The sequence below is a fragment of the Meles meles genome, chromosome 1, assembly GCF_922984935.1.
Source record: "Meles meles chromosome 1, mMelMel3.1 paternal haplotype, whole genome shotgun sequence".
In the NCBI taxonomy this organism is placed as follows: domain Eukaryota; kingdom Metazoa; phylum Chordata; class Mammalia; order Carnivora; family Mustelidae; genus Meles; species Meles meles.
This window is the reverse complement of record NC_060066.1, coordinates 37,148,917-37,169,884: the sequence shown is the minus strand read 5'-3', so window position 1 is coordinate 37,169,884 and position 20,968 is coordinate 37,148,917.

Here is a 20,968-nt window from a genome sequence, read left to right as displayed (position 1 = left end):
ACAGAGGGAGAGGGAATCTTTTTTTTTTTTTTAAAGATTTTTATTTATTTATTTGACAGAGAGAGAGATCACAAGTATGCAGAGAGGCAGGCAGAGAGAGAGGCGGAAACAGGCTCCCCGCTGGGCAGAGAGCCCAGTGCGGGGCTCGATCCCAGGACCCTGAGATCATGACCTGAGCCGAATGCAGAGGCTTAACCCACTGAGCCACCCAGGTGTCCCGGGAGAGGGAATCTTAAGCAGGCTCCATGCCCAGTATGGAGCCAACACAGGGCTCGATCTCACAACACCAAGATCATGACTTGAGCTGAAGTCAAGAGTCGGACACTTAACTGACTGATCCATCCAGAAGCCTCTATCCCTTTATTTTTAAATTATCATATTCTGGTTTGAATTATTGACTGACATTTGCACATATTTCTTTCTTTTTCACCAAATTATAAAGTCAGTTGTTTCAGGATTTACATTTAATTCATATTGATAATCTTTACATGGCCTCTACTGAGGGCTAACCCATAATAGGTTCTTATTTGTTGGTTGAATAGAAATGAATGGACAACATTTCAAGGCAAAATATGGAAACTGAATAAAATATAGTAAAAGCTCTGTGAGACTTCTCTCCCATCCCTTCTGGGGAGGAACCTCAGCTTCGTTTGCTGACACTACAGACACACAGTTCCAACAAAGTGTGGTTCTAACACGTCAGGTGTAACAATTAGGAAGGCTGACTTTCACGAACAGTGGTTATAAAAGAGAGCCTCCAAATGTTAGCATTGGCATTATGGATGGAATAAGCGTGTAATAGTTATGCATTCCCTGGCTCTGTAGTAGGAAGCATCATACTCTTAATTTTCAAGATCCTATGAAATTGGATGCATCATCCATCCACCAGGGTTGGCAGACATGGAGAACTGACCTAAGCCAATTTGGATATTCCCAAACCCTGGTTCTTATTGGTAGCGATCTCGGTCTTCAGTTAGGTGACAGCCATAGCCACACCCTCTTTTACCATTTAAGTGAGTTTCAGGCTGGATTCTGCCACACATATATTACCAAGCAGGTACAAAAACAGTCATGAAGTTATTTTGCAGGGCGAAATCACAGATTTCTGATTTTTTGAGATCTTTGAAGGCATCTTGTGTGAAAGTTTCACCAAAGGTGGATGTGACAGCATTTTATGGCCAGAGGCAGCTAACATGCGTGGTCTCCAAAAAGCATTAGAGGACCAGTGCCATATTGAAGGGTGTAGGTACAGACTCCTGGGCTTACTTGATCTTCAGTCCTTGTTTGTGCAAGGGAAGGTGTGCCTGTACAGATTTCTAGCTGGTCCATACTCTGTTCACTACTGACTTCTCCAATGAATAATCCTTTCCAACATCCATTTTGCCAATTAACAAGCCTCTAGTATTCTGAGACAAAGACCATGGGAGTGTGGGTTTCTAATTAGAGTCTTTCAAATGCTAACAAACTATTGTAGAGTTTATATTCTAGTTCAGATATTTCAAATGTCAGCTAACTGCCCCTAGGGTTTAGAATAAAACTAATGCATCCAGTCTGTGCTAAATTGTTTTAAAGCAATTTATAGACACTATGACTGCAGGTTACCTGGGAAATCCAATCTCAGTCATGCGGTGGAAGTGAGGGGTGGGGACTGGAGAGGGTGGGATCCCCACCTCTCTGTTGAGATATTACTAGAACACTGAGACTCATGAGATCCAGGAAAGTTGAGAAAGGGTCTCTGTTCTTGAGTCCATCCTGGTCATCACTGACATCAAGAGGCTCATTAACCCAGCTGACTTTGCCCATCTGAAGGTCAATGCTCATAGCACCTGCTCCATCTGCAGCAAAGCTGGCCACATGAAATGTCTGGTCCCCAGGCATCATAGAGACATCCTGGCAGAGATCCTAGTACCTTTAAGATGCTACGTGAGAGCATATCTTTCCAGAATCAAGTGCTTCTGGGATCCTGACCATTTCCTTCCTTCCCTCACAGCTTCTATCCCCTCCCCTCAGAGCAATCCAATTCTATGCTTCTGCCCAGGGTAGCATATCTGAGACCAGTGGTCAGGCACAAATTCACATCCAAGGTTTTACATGTTTTGAATTCATTGACAGTGTGAGAAAATTTGGAAGATTTCACAATCAAAAAGAAAAATCTTTATCATTAAGAGTCTCTTATGGTTTGCTTCTCTCTTTTTCTCCCCCTTCCCTTATATTCATCTGTTTTGTTTCCTAATTTCACATGTGAGTGAAATTATATGATATTTGTCTTTCTCTGACTTATTTTGTTAGTATAATACACTGTAGCTCCATCCACATCATTGCAAATGGCAAGATTTCATTCTTTTTGATAGCTGAGTAATATTCCATTTTACACACACACACACACACACACACACGCACACACACACCCCACATCTTCTTTATTCACTCATCAGTCAATGGACACTTGGGCTCTTTCCATGGTTTGGCTTTTGTTGATAATGTTGCTATAAACATCAGCGCACATGTGCCCTTTCAAATCTGTATTTTTGTATCCTTTGGATAAATACATAGTAGTGCAATTGTTGGGTCATAGGGCAGTTCTATTTCCAACTTTCTGAAGAACCTCCATACTGTTTTCCAGAATGGCTGTACAAAGTTTGCATTCCCACCAACTGCGTTTAACTCCCCTTTCTCCGCATCCTGGCCGACACCTGTTGTTTCCTATGTTGTTAATTTCAGCCATTCTGACAGGTGTGAGGTGGTATCTCATTGTGGTTTTGATTTACATTTCCCCGATGATGAATGATATTGAGCATCTTTTCATGCATCTGTTAGCCATCTGGATATTGTCTTTGGAAAAATGTCTTCTGCCCATATCTTAACTGGATTATTTGTTCAAAAAGAAAATCTTAATTTCTGGCTTTTCCCCTCAAAGTTGAAAGTTCTGAAACATTAGGCCACATGCCTCCATGACAGTGACTAGCTAGAGCCAAAAACTGGCTGCCTCCACTTAGATGGGGCACAAGCTCTATAATTCACTATAGTCTTCACCAATCCCTACTGCTCCTTAGTGTTGGGGTTGACCATTCTTTGGCATTATTAATCACACTTGTTTTATTTCTTATGGTGAAGAGAGTGAAAAACTTCTTGTACTTATATCTGTATTGAAATTTTTTTTTACATCTGGTCCACCTCACTACTACCAATGATCTTCCTGCTCCTGGAAGCATTTGTATTTGAGATTTTTTGGCCTAGACTTTTGATAGTAAAAAAACCTATCCCCTGGAGAAACAGAAGCCCAAACCTATAGGACACTAAGCTCTGGCTACCATCTTGGGCAGCAGTTCTCAATCAGGGGCAACTTTGCCCTCCAGATACATTTGGCACTGACATCTAGTGGGTAGTGGTCAGGGATGCTGCTAAACATCCCACAGTGCACACAGATAGTCCTAACAACAAAGCATTACCTCGCTCCAAATGTCACTAGTGACAAGTTGAAAAACCATGTTCTAGGGAATGGGTTGGGGTAAGGAAGGAGGAGCAAAACATGCTTCTCAGTCATAGCTGGGAAATAATACCTTATTATTTTCTCAATCAGTAATCATATCACAAGTCAATAAGCTGCTCAGTCCAGGGACTTCTTTGTAGGGCAACTCTCATTTAAACACAAATCTTGACATATTATTAAAGAAAAATTAATTATTACCTAGTAGTAACACTTAGTCTTGAAAAAAGAAAAGCATTAACCAGACCGATCACTGCCTTCACTGAACCATTAGACTTGGCTCCCAATGACGTCTGATCATTTCAAGAAATCAAATTTGCATTAAAAAATGGTGATTGGTAATGATTTGCTACCACTGAGGATAAACAAAGTAATGGGATATATATTATAATGAAATATTCAACTTTAATGGGATTTTAACTATGAGTGGGTAATATAAAATTACAATAATTTTAATTTACTGAGATTGGTTAGATCAGGAAAGCATTTGTATTATAGAAATTATATACTTATTTCTAGCTCTTATTTATTAATCACAGACTTTCTTGTTTTCTAAACAAGTATGTAAAAACAGATGTATTTTGACATATAAATTTGGTCCTTATAAATATAAGTATTATGTATTAAATTTAAATAAGTGTGTTCAAAGATAAACTCAAAATGGATGAAAGACCTCAGTGTGAGACAGGAATCCATCAAAATTCTAGAGGAGAACATGGGCAGTAATCTCTTTGACATCAGCCACAGCAACTTCTTTCAAGACACATCTCCAAAGGCAAAGGAAACAAAAGTGAAAATGAACTTTTGGGACTTCATCAAGATAAAAATCTTCTGCACAGCAAAGGAAACAGTCTTCAAAACAAAGAAGCAACCCATGGAATAGGAGAAGATATTCACAAATGACACTACGGACAAAGGGCTGATATCCAAGATCTATAAAGAACTTCTCAAACTCAACAACCCCAAAACAGATAATCATGTCAAAAAGTGGGCAGAAGACATGAACAGATGCTTCTCCAATGAAGACATACAAATGGCTAGCAGACACATGATAAAAATGTTCATCATCATTAGCCATCAGGGAGATTCAAATCAAAACCACGTTGAGATACCACTTTACACCAGTTAGAATGGCAAAGATTAACAAGGCAGGAAACAACAAATGTTGGAGAGGGTGTGGAGAAAGGGGAACCCTCTTACACTGTTGGTGGGAATGCAAGCTGGTGCAGCCACTTTGGAAAACAGTGTGGAGATTCCTCAAAAAATTAAAAATAGAGCTACCCTATGACCTGGCAATTGCACTACTGGGTATTTACCCTAAAGATACAGATGTAGTGAAAAGAAGGATCACATGTACCCCAGTGTTCATAGCAGCAATGTCCACAATCACCAAACTGTGGAAAGATGCCCTTCAACAGACGAATGGATAAAGATGTGGTCCGTATACATAATGGAATATTACTCATCCATCAGAAAGGATGAATACCCAACTTTTGCATCAATACAGATGGGACTGGAGGAGATTACGCTGACTGAAATAAGTCAAGCAGAGAAAGTCAATTATCATATGGTTTCACTTACTTGTGTAACATAAGGAATAACATGGAGGACATTAGGAGAAGGAAAGGAAAAGCGAAGGGGGGGGAATCAGAGGGGGAGACAAACCATGAGAGAGTGTGGACCCCCGAAAAACAAACTGAGGGTTTTAGAGAGGAGGGGGGTGGGGGGATGGGTGAGCCTGGTGGTGGGTATTAAGGAGTGCATGTATTGCGTTAAGCACTGGGTGTTGCACATAAACAATGAGTCTCGGAACACTGAATCAAAAACTAATGAAACATTTTACGGTGACTAACATAACACAATAAAAAAATTTAAAAAGATAAATAAGTGCGTTCAGTTAAGTAAAATATTAATAAATTTAAAAGGGAGAAATGTAAATAACAACTGAAAGAGCTATTTCCAGCGAGTGTAGCAATGTCAGAATAAATGTATAGTTTCTCAAGATGATCAGCTTGCAAGGGACAATAAATACTTGTTTTAATGTGTAAATTTTGAATCCTCTGTCAGTTTATAAGAACAGCTTCAGAATTCCTTAAAAAACTTAACTGAAAGAACGAATTCATTACATCCTACAGAAATAGACTTAATGACATCTCTGCTTTTCACAATAGTTAATAGCTCTCACAGTGCTTTCATGTAGATCACTTCACGGAATTATTTGGCAGTCTCAGGTAGGCACCATTTTTCTGTCAGTAGATGTAAGTAAGAGTCAGCTCAGAGAGGCCCAAAGCCGTGCTGACTTCAGTGGTGAGCTTGGAGGTGGGGATTAGGGGAATTGCTAACCTTTTTAGTTTGCTAACTTAAAAATATATTTTTGGGACACCTGAGTGTCTCAGTCAGTTGAGCTACTGACTCTTGATTTCAGCTAAGGTCATGATCTCAGGGTCTTGAGACTGAGCCCCTGTATCAGGAGCCTAATTATTAGCGATATTGAGCATTTCTTCATGTGCCTATTGGCCATTCATACATTTTCTTTGGAGAAATGTTTATTCAAGCCCTTTGCCCATTTCTGAATTGGGTTGTTTGTTGTTTTGTTGTTGAATTTTAGCTCTTTACATATTTTGGACATCAGGGATGTGATTTACAAAGATCTTCTTCAGGGCGCCTGGGTGGCTCAGTGGTTTAAGCCTCTGCCTTTGGCTCAGGTCATGATCTCAGAGTCCTAGGATCGAGCCCTGCATTGGGCTCTCTGCTCAGTGGGGAGCCTGTTTTTCCCTCTCTCTTTGCCTGCCTCTCTGCCTACTTGTGACCTCTCTGTCAAATAAATAAAAAAAATATTTAAACAAAACAAAACAAAACAAAAATACAAAGATCTTCCATTCAGTGGATTGCCGTTTTTTTTTCTAGTAGATTGCTTTTGTACTCTGTTGACAGTGTCTTTTGATGTACAAAAATTTTAATTTTCATGAAGTCCAATTTGTCTAATTTTTCTTTTGTTACCTATGCTACTAGTGTCATATCCAATAAACCAAATCCAGTGTAGTGAAGTTTTTGTCCTATGCTTTCTACTAAGAGTTTTATTGTTTTAGATCTTATATTTAGGTACTTGATCCATTTTGAGTTAATTTTTGCATGTGATATAAGGTAAAGGTTCAACTTCATTCTTTTGCATGTGGATATATGGTTTTTCCAGCACTATTTGTTGAAAAGACCATCTTTTCCCCATTGAATGGTCTTGGCACCCTTGTTAAAAATCATTTGGCCAGGGTGCCTGGGTGGCTCAGTGGTTTAAGCCGCTGCCTTCGGCTCAGGTCATGATCTCAGGGTCCTGGGATCGAGTCCCGCATCGGGCTCTCTGCTCGGCAGGGAGCCTGCTTCCCTCTCACTCTCTCTGCCTGCCTCTCTGCCTACTTGTGATCTCTCTCTGTCAAATAAATAAATAAAATCTTAAAAAAAAAATCATTTGGGGGCGCCTGGGTGGCTCAGTGGATTAAGCCGCTGCCTTCGGCTCAGGTCATGATCTCAGGGTCCTGGGATCGAGCCCCGCATCGGGCTCTCTGCTCCGCGGGGAGCCTGCTTCCTCCTCTCTCTCTGCCTGCCTCTCTGCCTACTTGTGATCTCTCTCTCTCTGTCAAATAAATAAATAAAAAAAAAATAAAAAAAAATCATTTGGCCATCTATCTGAGGTTTGTTCTGGTTCTCTGTTTTATTCCATTGGTCTATATGTCTGCCTTCCTGCCAATATCAGTGTTTTGATTACTGTAGCTTTGTAGTAAGTTTTGAAATCAGGAAATGTGCCCTTCAGTTTTGTCCATTTTCAAGATAGTTTTGGATATTCAGGGGTTTTATTTGTTTGTTTTGTTTTGTTTTTTGAGAGAGAGAAAGAGAGAGCGAGAGCGAGCGAGAAGGGGCAGAAGGAGAGGGAGAGAATTTTTTAAAAACACTTAAATTTAAATTCAATTAATTAACATATAATGTATTATTGGTTTCAGGGGTATAGGCCTGTGATTCATCAGTCTTATATAATACCCAGTGTTCATTACATCACATGCCTTCCTTAATATCCATCACCCAGCTGGGAGAGAGAATTTTAAGGAGGCTTTACACCCAGTGCAGAGGCTGATGCAAGGCTCGATCTCACGACACTGAGATCATGACCTGAGCTGAAATCAAGAGTCAGATGCTTAACTGACTGAGCCACCAAAGTGCCCCATTGAGGGTTTTTTGAGAGTCTACATGAACTTTAGGATGCATTCTGTTTTTGCAAAAACATCATTGGTATTTTGATAGAAATTACATAGAATCTATAGATTATATTGGGTCATATTGACATTTTAATGATATTCAGTCTTCTAATCCATGATAATGGATGTGTCTCCATTTATTTATAACTTTTTACATTTCTTTCAGCATTGTTTTGTACTTTTCAGGGTACAAGTCTTTCACCTTCTTGGTTAGATTAATTCCTAAGATTTTATTCTTTTTGATGCTATCATAAATGAAGTTATTTTTATAATCCTTTTCAGATTATTCATTGTTCATATGTAGAAACAAAAATTCATTGTTCATTTTTGTGTGTTAACTTTGTATCCTGCTACTTTGCTAATTTCATTTCAATTAAATTCATTATTTCTAACAGTTTTTTTGTGGAATATTTAGGGTGTTACACATGATATCATCTATGAATAGACATACTTTTACTTCTCCTTTCCCAGTTTGGATTGTCTTTTATGATTTTTTTCTTGCCTAATTGCTCTGGCTAGAATTTTCAGTACTCTGTTGAATAGAAGTGGTTAAAGGAGACATTCTTGCTTTGTTTCTGATTTCACAGAAAAAGCCTTCAGTTATTCACCAATGAGTATGATGTTCATTGTTTTCATATTTGACTTGCATCATGTGGAGATATTTTCCTTGATCCCTAGTTTGTTGGAATGCAAGGATGTTTCTACATATAGAAATCGATCAATGTAATATGCTCTATCAGCAGAATGAAGAGTGAAATGAGTCAAGCAGAGAAAGTCAATTATCATATGGTTTCACTTACTTGTGGAATATAAGGAATAGCATGGAGGACATTAGGAGAAGGAAGGGAAAAATGAAGGGGGAAGGAATCAGAGGGGGAGATGAACCATGAGCAACTGCTGACTCCAGGATACAAACTGAGGGTTTTAGAGGGGAGGGGGTTCAAGGGGATGAGTTGGCCTGGTGATGGTATTAAGGAGGGCACATATTTCATGAAGCACTGGGTATTATATGTAAACAATGAATCTTGGAACACTACATCAAAAACTAATGATGTACTGTATGGTGACTAACATAATTAAAAAAAAAAAACAAAAGAGTTGAGAAAAAAAAAAGAACAGAATGAAGAAAAAACCCCATATGATCATCTCAATTGATGCAGAAAGGAATTTGGCAAAATTCAACACCCTTTATGATGAAAGTACTCAACAAACTAGAAATAGTTTGTAACTACTCTAGAACTCTGGAGTCTCTTTAATTTTCCCAAGTAAGAACACTCAAACAAACTTTAAAACAAACAATGGGCATTTTAGCATAAGAGTCATTTGTGCGGGACAAATTCTTATTCATTCATTCAATAGACAGTTAATCAACAGATAGCACCGGCTGTGTTCCAGGAACTGTGCCGGATATTGAGAGTACAATGGTGAATGAATGAATGGATATGTTTCCTGGTCTCTTGGAACATTAATCTGATGGAAAATATGGACCTATCTAAAAAAAAAGTCACATAAGGCAAACAAGTTTATGAAATAATCTCAAGCCATTTAAGTGCTATGATGCAAATAAACCAAGAACAGAGAGTTAGTTGACTTACCAATACACCATTGTTAGGGAAGCAAGTCAATGAAATGAATGAAAAATGGAGCTGGTAGACACATAAGTGTCTCTTATTATGTTTTGTACTCCATATGTTTCAAATATTTCATGATTTGGTAACAATTTTTAAAAATGGAAGTAAAATGAAGAGGGATTCTACAGCTTATCTGTTTGCCTTTTTCATTTTAGCCCAAACTCAGATTGTGAACCATTTTAGAAATTTATTGTGTGAGAGATGGTTTCCAACTCTACCTACACATTGGAATCACCTGGAGCACTTGTTAAAAATACAGATTCCCCAGCTCCATGCCCAGAGATTCCAATTCAGTAGGTTAGGGAAAGGGTTCAGGAAGCTGTTTTTAATGAACACCCAAATGATTCTCATGTAGCCATGTAGAATTCTCATTTGGGAATCACTGGGGCAAAGAAAGGAGCATTGGTAGTTGTGCACCTAGAAAGAGGCACATATTTTTTTGAAAGAGCTTTCTATTTAAGAGAAGACAAGAAGATAATTTTTGTGAAAAGGAAAAATTTTTGTAACATGAAAAATTAGGTAATCAGTTCTATGCATCCAAATATGTATACACTGTATTTGCTTCAAAGAGGGCACATACAAAAAGAAATTTTTCTAGGAGAATTTCTCCAACAGTGCAAGTTAATCCCTATAATGGATAGCCTATCCATTAATTTAATCTTAAAGCCCGTTTGGATGTGCTGAAGTAATTCTTTAGTTAGTATCTTTGGTCAGGTCACAGAGGCCTATGAAGTTAAGGTCACAAACTCATCTCTGGATGCACCAATGAGCTATGTTGTTTCTCTGGTCATGTCCAGTCCAAGTGCCCTACAGACACCAAGCCCTTGCAAGCCTCTCTCTGATGGTGGCATCATGGTGTTTTGTCTACTGGTTTTTTTAGATATTACCTTTCTGGGCTCCAGCAGTGCCCACGCTCTTTGTCCCCACAGCCCCAAATGTGTTTCCTCCCACAACCCTATGCCTTGACAACCAGAAGAAACCTAGAGAACCTTCCAAAGGACTTTGCCAATACTTGGTAAATCAAAAGGGTAAATGTCAACCACAACTACAACAGTCCTTATAAACTCAAATTTTAAATGATTGTGCTATTTTAACGTTGTCACTTACTGTTTTGTTTTGTTTCTAATTAGTGTTTTTCTGTTGCCTTTTCTCCCCTCTCCTTCTTCTATACCAGGAAGCTGAGCAGAGCAGCCTGTCAGGAAGGGCTGCTTCCTGCTTGAGTCTTCTTGGTGAAGAAAGTCCTGTTCCCAAATTTCTGAGTGCGTTTGAGCCCCCAAAGGATAGCCCATGTGAGAGCGACTGCCTGGTAATTGAGCTAGCAGATGCTCCCCGGCTCAGGAAGAACGGCTGCCCTGGGCTTTGTCACTTTGTTGAGAGGCAGCTGTATGTTTGCTGGCCCTTCCTGTCTGGTGAGGGAGGGAAGGAAGGAAGGAGCAACTGTTCTTTTTCCCTCCAATTGCACCCAAACCTGTAATATGCAGGGCTTTCTCCCAGAGTGACTCAATTTCAGGTGTCAAATACACTTATTTAATGCTGTCTATTAATTTTAATGAGTTAGACAAATAATGGTGGAAAGATACATAATTCTCTAATCAATAAAATTGATTAAAAATGTAATAGTCTAGACTATTAAGTAGGTGTGTATAAAATGGCAGCTAAAGTTAGCTGGGGGCACCAATGGTGTTTGATATAACGCTGGAGCAGAAATACCTGGATTTGATGCCTTTTGGTGGGGCCACTTACCTGTGTACATTTGAGTGATTTCCTTGACTTCTCTGAGCCTTGATGTCTGTATCTGCAAAGTGGAAATAACATTACAGGGCGTCTAAGTTTGTTATAAAGATTAAATAAAACATTATACAAAAGCATCTGACACAGTCTGGCACCTAGTAGGTATTCAGTAATAATAACTCATGCATAATGCTGCCTATAGACAGTGTTTTAACATCTCACTTTATTTAATCTTTTTTTTTCCATTTTATTTATTTTTTCAGCGTAACAGTATTCATTCTTTTTGCACAACACCCAGTGCTCCATGCAAAATGTGCCCTCCCCATTACCCACCACCTGTTCCCCCAACCTCCCACCCCTGACCCTTCAAAACCCTCAGGTTGCCCCAACCTCCCACCCCTGACCCTTCAAAACCCTCAGGTTGTTTTTCAGAGTCCATAGTCTCTTATGGTTCGCCTCCCCTCCCCAATGTCCATAGCCCGCTCCCCCTCTCCCAATCCCACCTCCCCCCAGCAACCCCCAGTTTGTTTTGTGAGATTAAGAGTCATTTATGGTTTGTCTCCCTCCCAATCCCATCTTGTTTCATTTATTCTTCTCCTATCCCCCTACCCCCCCATGTTGCTTCTCCATGTCCTCATATCAGGGAGATCATATGATAGTTGTCTTTCTCCGATTGACTTATTTCACTAAGCATGATACGCTCTAGTTCCATCCACGTCGTCGCAAATGGCAAGATTTCATTTCTTTTGATGGCTGCATAGTATTCCATTGTGTATATATACCACCTCTTCTTGATCCATTCATCTGTTGATGGACATCTAGGTTCTTTCCATAGTCTGGCTACTGTAGACATTGCTGCTATAAACATTCGGGTACACGTGCCCCTTCGGATCACTATGTTTGTATCTTTAGGGTAAATACCCAGTAGTGCAATTGCTGGGTCATAGGGTAGTTCTATTTTCAACATTTTGAGGAACCTCCATGCTGTTTAACAGCATGGAGTTTCCTCACTTTATTTAATCTTTACAAGAACTCTGTGAGGCAAGTAGTGTTAAGATCCCCATATTACAGGTGAGGAAACTAAGGCACAAAGAGGTTAAAGAAGCTTGTCCAAGGTGCGGGGTGGGGAGGGGCAGAGAGAGAGGGAGAGAGAGCATCTTAAGCAGGCTCCACGCCCAACATGGAGTCTGACTCAGAGCTCAATCCCAGGCCCTGAGATCATGACCTGAGCCAAAATCAGGAGCTGGACGCTCAACCAACTGAATCCCCCAGGGGCCTCCACTTTGAACTTTTAATACATGTTTGCTTTCCAACCACCCTGCCCATGACTACAAAATGCAAATTTTCAGGACTTTTCAGGACACAAAAAAGCAGATGCTTGCTCAGACATCATGACACACACTATAAACTGAATAATATGTCACAGGGGGCTTCAGGGACTAGAGTTATTTTGGCTACTGTGTATCTTATTAAGTCAAATGGCCAAGGTCAAAGAGACACGTGGCTCTTGTTTTCCTGTTCTGGGACCTTGGATTCTGCACCTTTCCCTTCCCTTTCCCCTCCTCCATCTTGGTTTCAGGCAGCCACCTGGCAAAACATATCCCTTAGTCACAAAAAAATATAGGATCAGAATGTGTGGATGAATCCATTCAGACTCATCACTGCTAGAGACATCTTTATAGACAAAGAATACATTATAGTAAGAAATGGGACCCCTTCCTGACCCCTCCCTCTGCTTATAAAAAAGGGTTTCAGAAAAATCTGTTCTGCTCACATCATCTTTTGGTTTCCTTGAGTTTTTTCTTGTGTGTGTGTTTGTGTGTGTGTGTGTGTGTGTGTGTGTGTCTTTTTCCTGTGACTGCCCTTCTATCATAACTTTTGTTTGGGGCATTTGTCATTTGTCTATGATTTATGAAACACTGAAGAAAACTCTGGCACTTATTTCAGGGTTACTTAGTGACTATTAGAATCAACTGGAGTTAAAACAGAATTTAGGAACTCAAAAAATAAAGCACAACATCTGGCTATCCCTGCCTATTTCCAAAATTATGTCTCATGAAAACTCGTTCTCTCATAAAATGTCATTATAGCAAATTATCCCAATAAAGACCCACTCTTGGGAGAGAGCTGAAACAAGGCATGCCAAATTTTGGCAAAGCTGGATCTGTATCAAGCAGCTATACACTTCTAAAATTTTATTGTGAAAATAATCCCATAGCCCCAAACGTACTGGTATAAAATAATAACAAACACACAGTCCTCATAACAACTGGTTAATGTCTAAGCATGCTGAGTGTTGCGTAGAAAAGAAAGTGGATCTAATGGAAAATTCTGATTAATGCCAATTTTGAGTCTAATAAAGTTCCTTTGCTAGCTGCCTAAGTTATTAAAACTTAAACTTAACCTATGAGCCTTTGGTTTTGGAAAAAACCCTCCTATGTGGCCTTTTTGAAAACACTGACTCTCAGTAGCTGCTTTTTGAAGTCTTCTACCTCCCCAAAGTCTGGGTTTTCTAGCCTGTGCTGTCGTGGCCATTTGTCCTAACTTCTTGTTGGCTCTTGAAGCTGTATTGTGGTATGTTTTCTCTTCACCATTATGATGAGACTGGATTTTTTTTCCTTTTTTTTTTCTTTGAGACTGGATTTTTTAAGTGCTCAGACCCATCTGCTCTGAAATGGCCTAATGGATGTTATGGGGAATGACTCCATTGCTTCAAAATGCTTTAATAAGTATTTCCCTTGTAGGATCTAGGCGAACGCTTAATCTTTTTTTTTTTTAAGATTTTATTTATTTATTCATGAAAGACAGCGGGTGGAGAGAGAGAGAGAGAGAGAGAGAGAGAGGCAGAGAGAGAAGCAGTCTCTTTACTGAGCAGGGAGCCCAGTATGGGACTCGATCCCGGGATCCCAGGACCGTGACTCCTAATGATCATGTTTTATTGTTGGTCAATAACTAAGTAAACAAGAGCAACACAAAACTCTGTGAAAGTAAAGGAAGAAGCTAAAGTAAGCACAGATTTAAATTTTTAAAATCCATTATATGTGTCGTTGATCTCACACCAAAATGAATTGCCATAAATTCTTTTAGGAATGGGAAAGAATATATTTTAACTTCTAAATCATGTTCATGGATGTTTCAAAGAACTTGTTCCCAGCTGGGAATCAAGAAGAACCCTTTCTCCTGTATCCTTAAAGCTCAAAAACTATCCTCTCTTTGTATAAGATCCTAACTCTCAGTGACACGGTCAGGCAGGGTGTGGAAGAGACCACAACAAAACAGGATCTAAGTGGTCCAACATGCATATCTGAACTGAACCCTTCTTATCAGGGAGCATCCCTGTGAGTCAATAAGATTTACTTACATCTTGGAAGAAATTCAGTAGTTCTCCCGCTCTATGCAGGGAAAAAAAAAAAAAAATCTCTGAACAAGGCCTTGGGAGATTGCCTACGAATAAAATAAACTCTCGTTAGTACATAAAGTCAATGCCATGTACTTTAGCTGCCTTTTAAAGGACTCCCTGGTTCTTGGCACTGCTCTGGATTATTCAAACTACAGTGTAAGTGTTGGAAAAAACGGTCGTTGGTGTTAGTTAGATAAGGGTTCAGCCCCATTTCAGATATTGCTCACTGTGTGGGTTGGGCAAGTCTCTTCCTATCAGCAAGCTCAGTGTCCCCCTCTGTATGGCCAGGGTGATAGTGTCATACAAAGGTCACAGGACAGCTGTGTCAGTTCCATGAGAAATGACATGAGGAAGCACCAAAAACTATCAATTCTCCTCCTGATACTCTTCCATCTGAACAAATGAGGTGATAATGTGTTTGGAGTCCTGGTGCAATGATGTCGGTCAACAAAAGGGTTAAATTGGCATCATTAATGTCCATGCCAATATTCGCTGTGCCACTGTACAGCAGTATTACCTCCTCTTGCCAAATTTACCACAGAGGCAAATGCCAGGCCCAGGTTGAATGTCTATTCCTGAACCCACAGTAGGCTAGATATGGTCAAAACCATACTCCTGTTGGCCTCTGCCTCTGTCTCCCACCCTGGCTGAGCACAGTTGGGGAACTAGGTTAGAGTTCTAGGATCCATCTGCTTCATCTTTCAGCTAATCTGTGTGGCTGGCCATGCTGAGTGAAGAGGCTTTCTCTTCACTACCAAGTTCTCATCCCTGGGGACTAGAGGTGGTGTCAGTCTGGGATCCATGAGGAAGAAGCTGGGAGGACAGAGCTGCAGGAGGGGGAGCCTGATGGTCCCGCCACAGGACCTCCAGCATGCTCGTCATGTGCTACACGCCGGGCCCAAGGCTTTACTGACATATCTCAAGTCACTCTGTCACTCTCTTACAAACCCTATGAGGAAGGTGGGATCATTCCCTCCTGGCTCAGAAAGCTAGAACTTATTTTTAACCCCACTGTCACATAGCAAGTAAATGGCAGAACTGGGCTTAAATCTACATGGGCCGATTCCAGGGGTCAGCACTCCTAAGAACTGGACAACTGGAGGAATCCAGAAGTACCATGTGGAAGATGTCCCTAGGTTTTCCCTCTGCTATACTCTTGGGCTGCCGTCTCAGTGTGTATCTACTGGAGTACTCTGCATGTTGTATTTTTATTATTTGTTCATACTTTGTCTCAGAGCCATCTTACTGATCTTGGTACAATCAGAATCTAGGCCTAATACTGGAGGTCTTTGAACAGAGTTATGCAAATAACGTCTTTTCTTTTGGGTTAAAGACAAGCAGACTGGAAGATAGAAATCATGGCAGCCCTATTGCCGTCCCCCATGTTCTGAGAAAGTGACTTTCAAGGGCCTGTCTAGAAAAGAAAAGTGGAAGAGAAATGTCCTGGGGCCTGCATTCCTGAGTCATGCCATGGGCAACTTTTAGCATGAGCTCAGTGGAAGAAGACAAAGATACCAGAGTGCTGGCCACAGTCATCTCTCTGATAAGAAGCCTGCTTTATAACCATGAAGATAAGCATGTATAAAAGTTAAGTTTTAAAAATTGAATTATTGATTAGGGCTCCCATCATTTTCTGTTCATTCCTTCCTAATTAGTGGGCGGGCTTGAAAATTCTGCCAATGTTTCCTAAGCTGTCTCCACAGCTGAAACGAAGTGGGAATTTGATAAAGTTTTCTGAGTAACTGGAAGAGAGAGGCAAAGAATGTCTTCTAGGAAATAAAGTCTAGGTTTGGGAGCCTGAGATCTCTGGAGAGCAAAGTCTATGTCAGTTATGGCATGATAACCACATCACACTCAACACACACACACACACACCCTTTTCTTTTCTATAGGCAATACTGTATAACATAGTACTATGTATCTATAGTAATTACTATTATGTATAGTAATATCACTATAAGAATAATACAGTAATATATGGTAATAGAGTCACAGTACTATAGAGTAATATCTGTTCATTATAGAAATTTTGAAAAGTCGAGGAGATAAAGGAAAAACAATTATCTAGATTTTCACTCTCCTGAGGAAGGCACTGCTCTCAACTGGGGAATTTCCTTCCAGTTTTACTGTGTATATTATAACCAAATATGGATCGTACTGTAGACATTGCCTTTAGACAGACTACACAATATTTAAAGATTTTATTTATTCATTTGTCAGAGAGAAAGAGAGAGAGCAAGGAAGCACAAGCAAGGGGAGCTGCAGGCAGAGGAGAAGTAGGCTCCCTGCTGAGCAAGGAGCTCATTGCGGGGACTTGCGGGGACTCGATCCTAGGACTCTGAGATCATGACCTGAGCTGAAGGCAGATGCTTAACCGACTGAGCCAACCAGGCATCCCAAGACTACACAATATTTAAAAGATGCCGCTCTGGGTGTCCAGAGCTCTTTATTGATGTGATACAGATGTGGTACAAAACTAACTGGTAAGCTCCAGCTTTGGGAGTTTGGGCATGGGGAAGAGAAAGTTTAAGTGATCCGGTCAACAGCCTTAATTCCAGCCTGAACGGGAACTTTCCCGGGTGACTTCACAGCGGTTCTGTAACTCCAGCTCCTAGACAATGATCTCTGGCTACTGCCGGAAAGGACAAGAGCTGACCCAACAAAGTAGAGAAAACTCCCAGGAATATATAATGACAAATGTTTTAGCTAATACCAATCCATAGGAAAATTGGATTCCTTCCCAACAGACGCTCAAATGAAGGCTACAGTGCACTTCAGAGAGACACAGTCTTTCAGCACAGAGGGCTGTACTGAGAAAAATGAAATGTCATGGGGTTCGGAACTTAGCTCTAAAATGTACACTGTTGATAATGGTTTCTCCCCACACTTTAAAGACATAAGTTTGTACAGAGAAGGGGCTGGACTAGTTTATTAAGTGCAAGATTGAGAGCCAGAAGCTCAGATCAGGCCTCTCCTGCTGGCTTAGCATGCCTTCCTCATGCAGTCATTTCTCACTCTCTTTTCCAGAAAAGCTGTCAGGTTGACAAAGTGATCACTTGTGGGTGGCTTGTTTCTGGGAGAGTAGAGTTTTGGGGTTCGGTGTCTTATTGCGTGAGTTCCTCAAGGCTATTTCCAGATAGCATGTGGTTTTGCACCAACACAAGATGAAGTTCGTGGCTGAGCCCTATGGGGAAGGTTTTGGCCAAGGCATTAGTCATAAGACTGTTAAGGCTCAGCTAAGCCATGCTCAGCTTTCTGAAACTTTCTCTGAGAAATGTGTGCTTAGTGTTGGCTCAGGAAAGCTTTGCATAAAGAGAAAGGCCGTTGTAGCACCAGCCCCCAAAGCAGACCCTATTAGTAAGGCAGAGGAAGAGGCTGCGGTCCCACCATCTCCTGGATACTGGCCATTGGAGACCTCGGATTCTCCTTTCCCAAGTCGGGCTTGAAGCAATGTCCACAAATGAACAAAGAAAATCATCTGCTCTGAGCCAGCGTTTCGGTCTGTTACAGATGATGAAAAATGTGCTTGAGGTTTGGAGTTGGGGAAATGTGTTTCTGTTCACTCAGCTCCCATTATAACCACATCTGTTATCAGTACAGCAGGCGGTGTTCATATTAATAGGCACCACTTTCTGAAACCCATGGTTCCCCTCTGTGATGTTTTGGTTGAAAGAATTAAACAGAGAGGGCTGAGAAAAACCAACTCTCTGGGCTGGTGATACTGCCCCTTGGATTCTTCTGGAAGACTTTCATTCTGGGGCTTGCTTGATTTATATTCTCATCATTGAAGAGCCTAATCTAAGAGTGAATCAGGGTAAAAAGCTGTCCGGTCTTTAGTTCCTGGCTTCTTGAACATGCTACCAGGTTTGATCAATTCAAAATGTCCCCCTTTTCCACCATTTATCTCCACAGATGGGCTTAGGTTTTCTTTGACATTCCCTCAACTAGTATTCTATGGCCTCATGGTTTACAATCATAGGATCATCCAGCGTTACAGTGGGACATGACCTTAGGAATCCCCCAGACTAGAGACTCTCAGAAACTCGACACCTGGCAGGAGGTGACTTTGAGATCACCAGGGGAGGGTAACATGAGAAGAAACCAAGAATATACCTCTGACATACCCCCCCCCCACGCCTGCACCTAAAGCCACCACTCAACACTTCATTAGAACAAAGGGTGATGTGGCTAAATAAAGTTTGAAACCCTCAGTATATTTTACCTCCTAATTTTACTGGTTAAGAAATAAATTCCCAGAGAGGTTAGTTGACCTACCTAGAACACTTGGTTACTTTGTGACAAAGCCAAGAGCAGAACCCAAGCTTTCTTCCAAGCTTCCATCCATCCATCTATCCATCCATTCACAAACGTTTCCCATCCCAGTCATTGCACTAATTGCTATATCCAAAAAGACATGCTTAACAATTTAAATCTATCATATTTATCTGAAAAAAAATTTCTGTGAATTTGAGCATCAAGTTACATAACAACTTATCTTGCAGTGACTTTGTTAAAGGCCTTTCCTCATGAAATATCACATTTCTTCTGATTGCACTGAGGAATTTGTGGTAAAGTCATATTACCATTTAAAGTATGTGGAATACATTAACATTTGCAAGTTCCATTTGTTTTAAAAGCATCTTTGTAGTTTGTGTTAGCAGGGTCATAGTTGGCACATATTTAACTGTATAATACCACTGCATATTAAGTTTCTTTCAATGAAGGCAACATTTTCAAAATGAACCATTTTTTGTGAATATGCTTTGTATAGTCATGATATGCAGGACACTAACCACATTATTTTATAATCCCCTACTCTTGTGTCTGCTTCTCCCAACAGACTATGAGCTGCTTGAGGGCCATGATGGCCTCACTCATCTCTGTATCCCCACAAGAACTCAGAATGGGCTCTCAATAAATGTTGGGGGTGAGGGGTTGAATCATGCACAACACCTCTCTACTCATTTTTTTTCTGACAGGGAAAACTTTATGAAAGATCGTATCCCCTGTTGAAACCAGTCCTCCTAAAGTGCAATATGATATCACTGGTCTTGAACAAAAGAGTCTTAGGATTAGCTTTTTTAGATTGAGACCAATCTGGGGTGCCTGGGTAGCTCAGTCGGTTAAGTAATCAACTCTTGGTTTCAGCTCAGGTCCGATCTCAGAGTCGTGGGATTGAGCCCCTCATTGGGTGCTCAGCTTGGAGTCTGCTTGTCCCTCTCCCTCTCCCTCTGCTCCTCCCCCTACTCTTTCTCTCTCTCTAATAAAGAAATAAATCTTAAAAAATAAAAACAAATATAGATTGCAACCAACTTTCTGAATGAAATTTGTTTAAGCTTTGAGGGAGATGGAAGAAAGTACAAAAGGGTTTTCTACTATCCTTCCTCTTTCCTCTAAGTATTTTGACTGCAAAAAAGAAAATCTAGCAGTCTATTTTTTCAAAACTTGTCTTCTCTAGGGAAACATACATATGATACATATGGAAACTCTTTTAGGATGGACATTCTCAAGCATGCACAGAAGTTGAGATAACAGAATAATGAACATCCTGTACCATCAAGCAAATTCAATAATTATCAACTTTTTACCACTCTCATTTCATCTGTCCCATATCCGCTATTTAAAACTATGTTAAATTAACATGACAGGATATTAAAACTACTACTATGTGAATTATGACCATATTGGCAATGCTTATATGAAATAACATTTAATGATAACCACTCAAGTAACAAGTAGACATTGACCGTAACTATATAAAATGATAAGTATAACAAAGATAGGAAGAAAACCTGGAATGTTGCAAATTGTTCATGTTTGGTATATCTTTGTTCAAAGTCTTATTTTAAAATATCTCTTATAAAAGCATTCTAATGTTTCATCTCATTATAATACGAAAAGTTTTCCAACTGTCTGTTGCTCCAAGATTTCTATTTGCCCCTAATGGCCATTCTCTCCTTCCTCATTAACAGAACTGCCAATTTTCACCTGGGGAAAAGGCTACCTGGAATATAGACTGCATTTCCCTGCTCCTTTATTGATAGATGTGGACATGTGATTAAGTTCTGGCCAGTGAGGTGCAACTGAAGACATCATATATAAATTTAAGATGTCCTTAAATGCTCTTTGTCCCTTCTTCCTCTCTGTTGGTTGTAATGCAGATATGATGGTTGGCATTTAAGCAGCCATCTTGGATCATGAGGTATGCTATGCCAAGAATAGGAGGGCAGTGAGAGGGCTAGATCCCTAATTGCCTTTATGAAGATATCAGTTCTGGACTATCTCCTCCAGACTTCTTTCATGTGAAAGAGAAATAAATTTCTATTTTATTTCTTGGGCTTTTAGTCTTTAAACTTTTTTATTTAAAGAAAAATTCTGCTAATGCACTTATTGATGGTTAATTTCCTCATTTAGTTCTGCACATAGAACCTTGACTGTAGTAATTCCTAGTCTCTTTCTGGGTCATTTGACATCC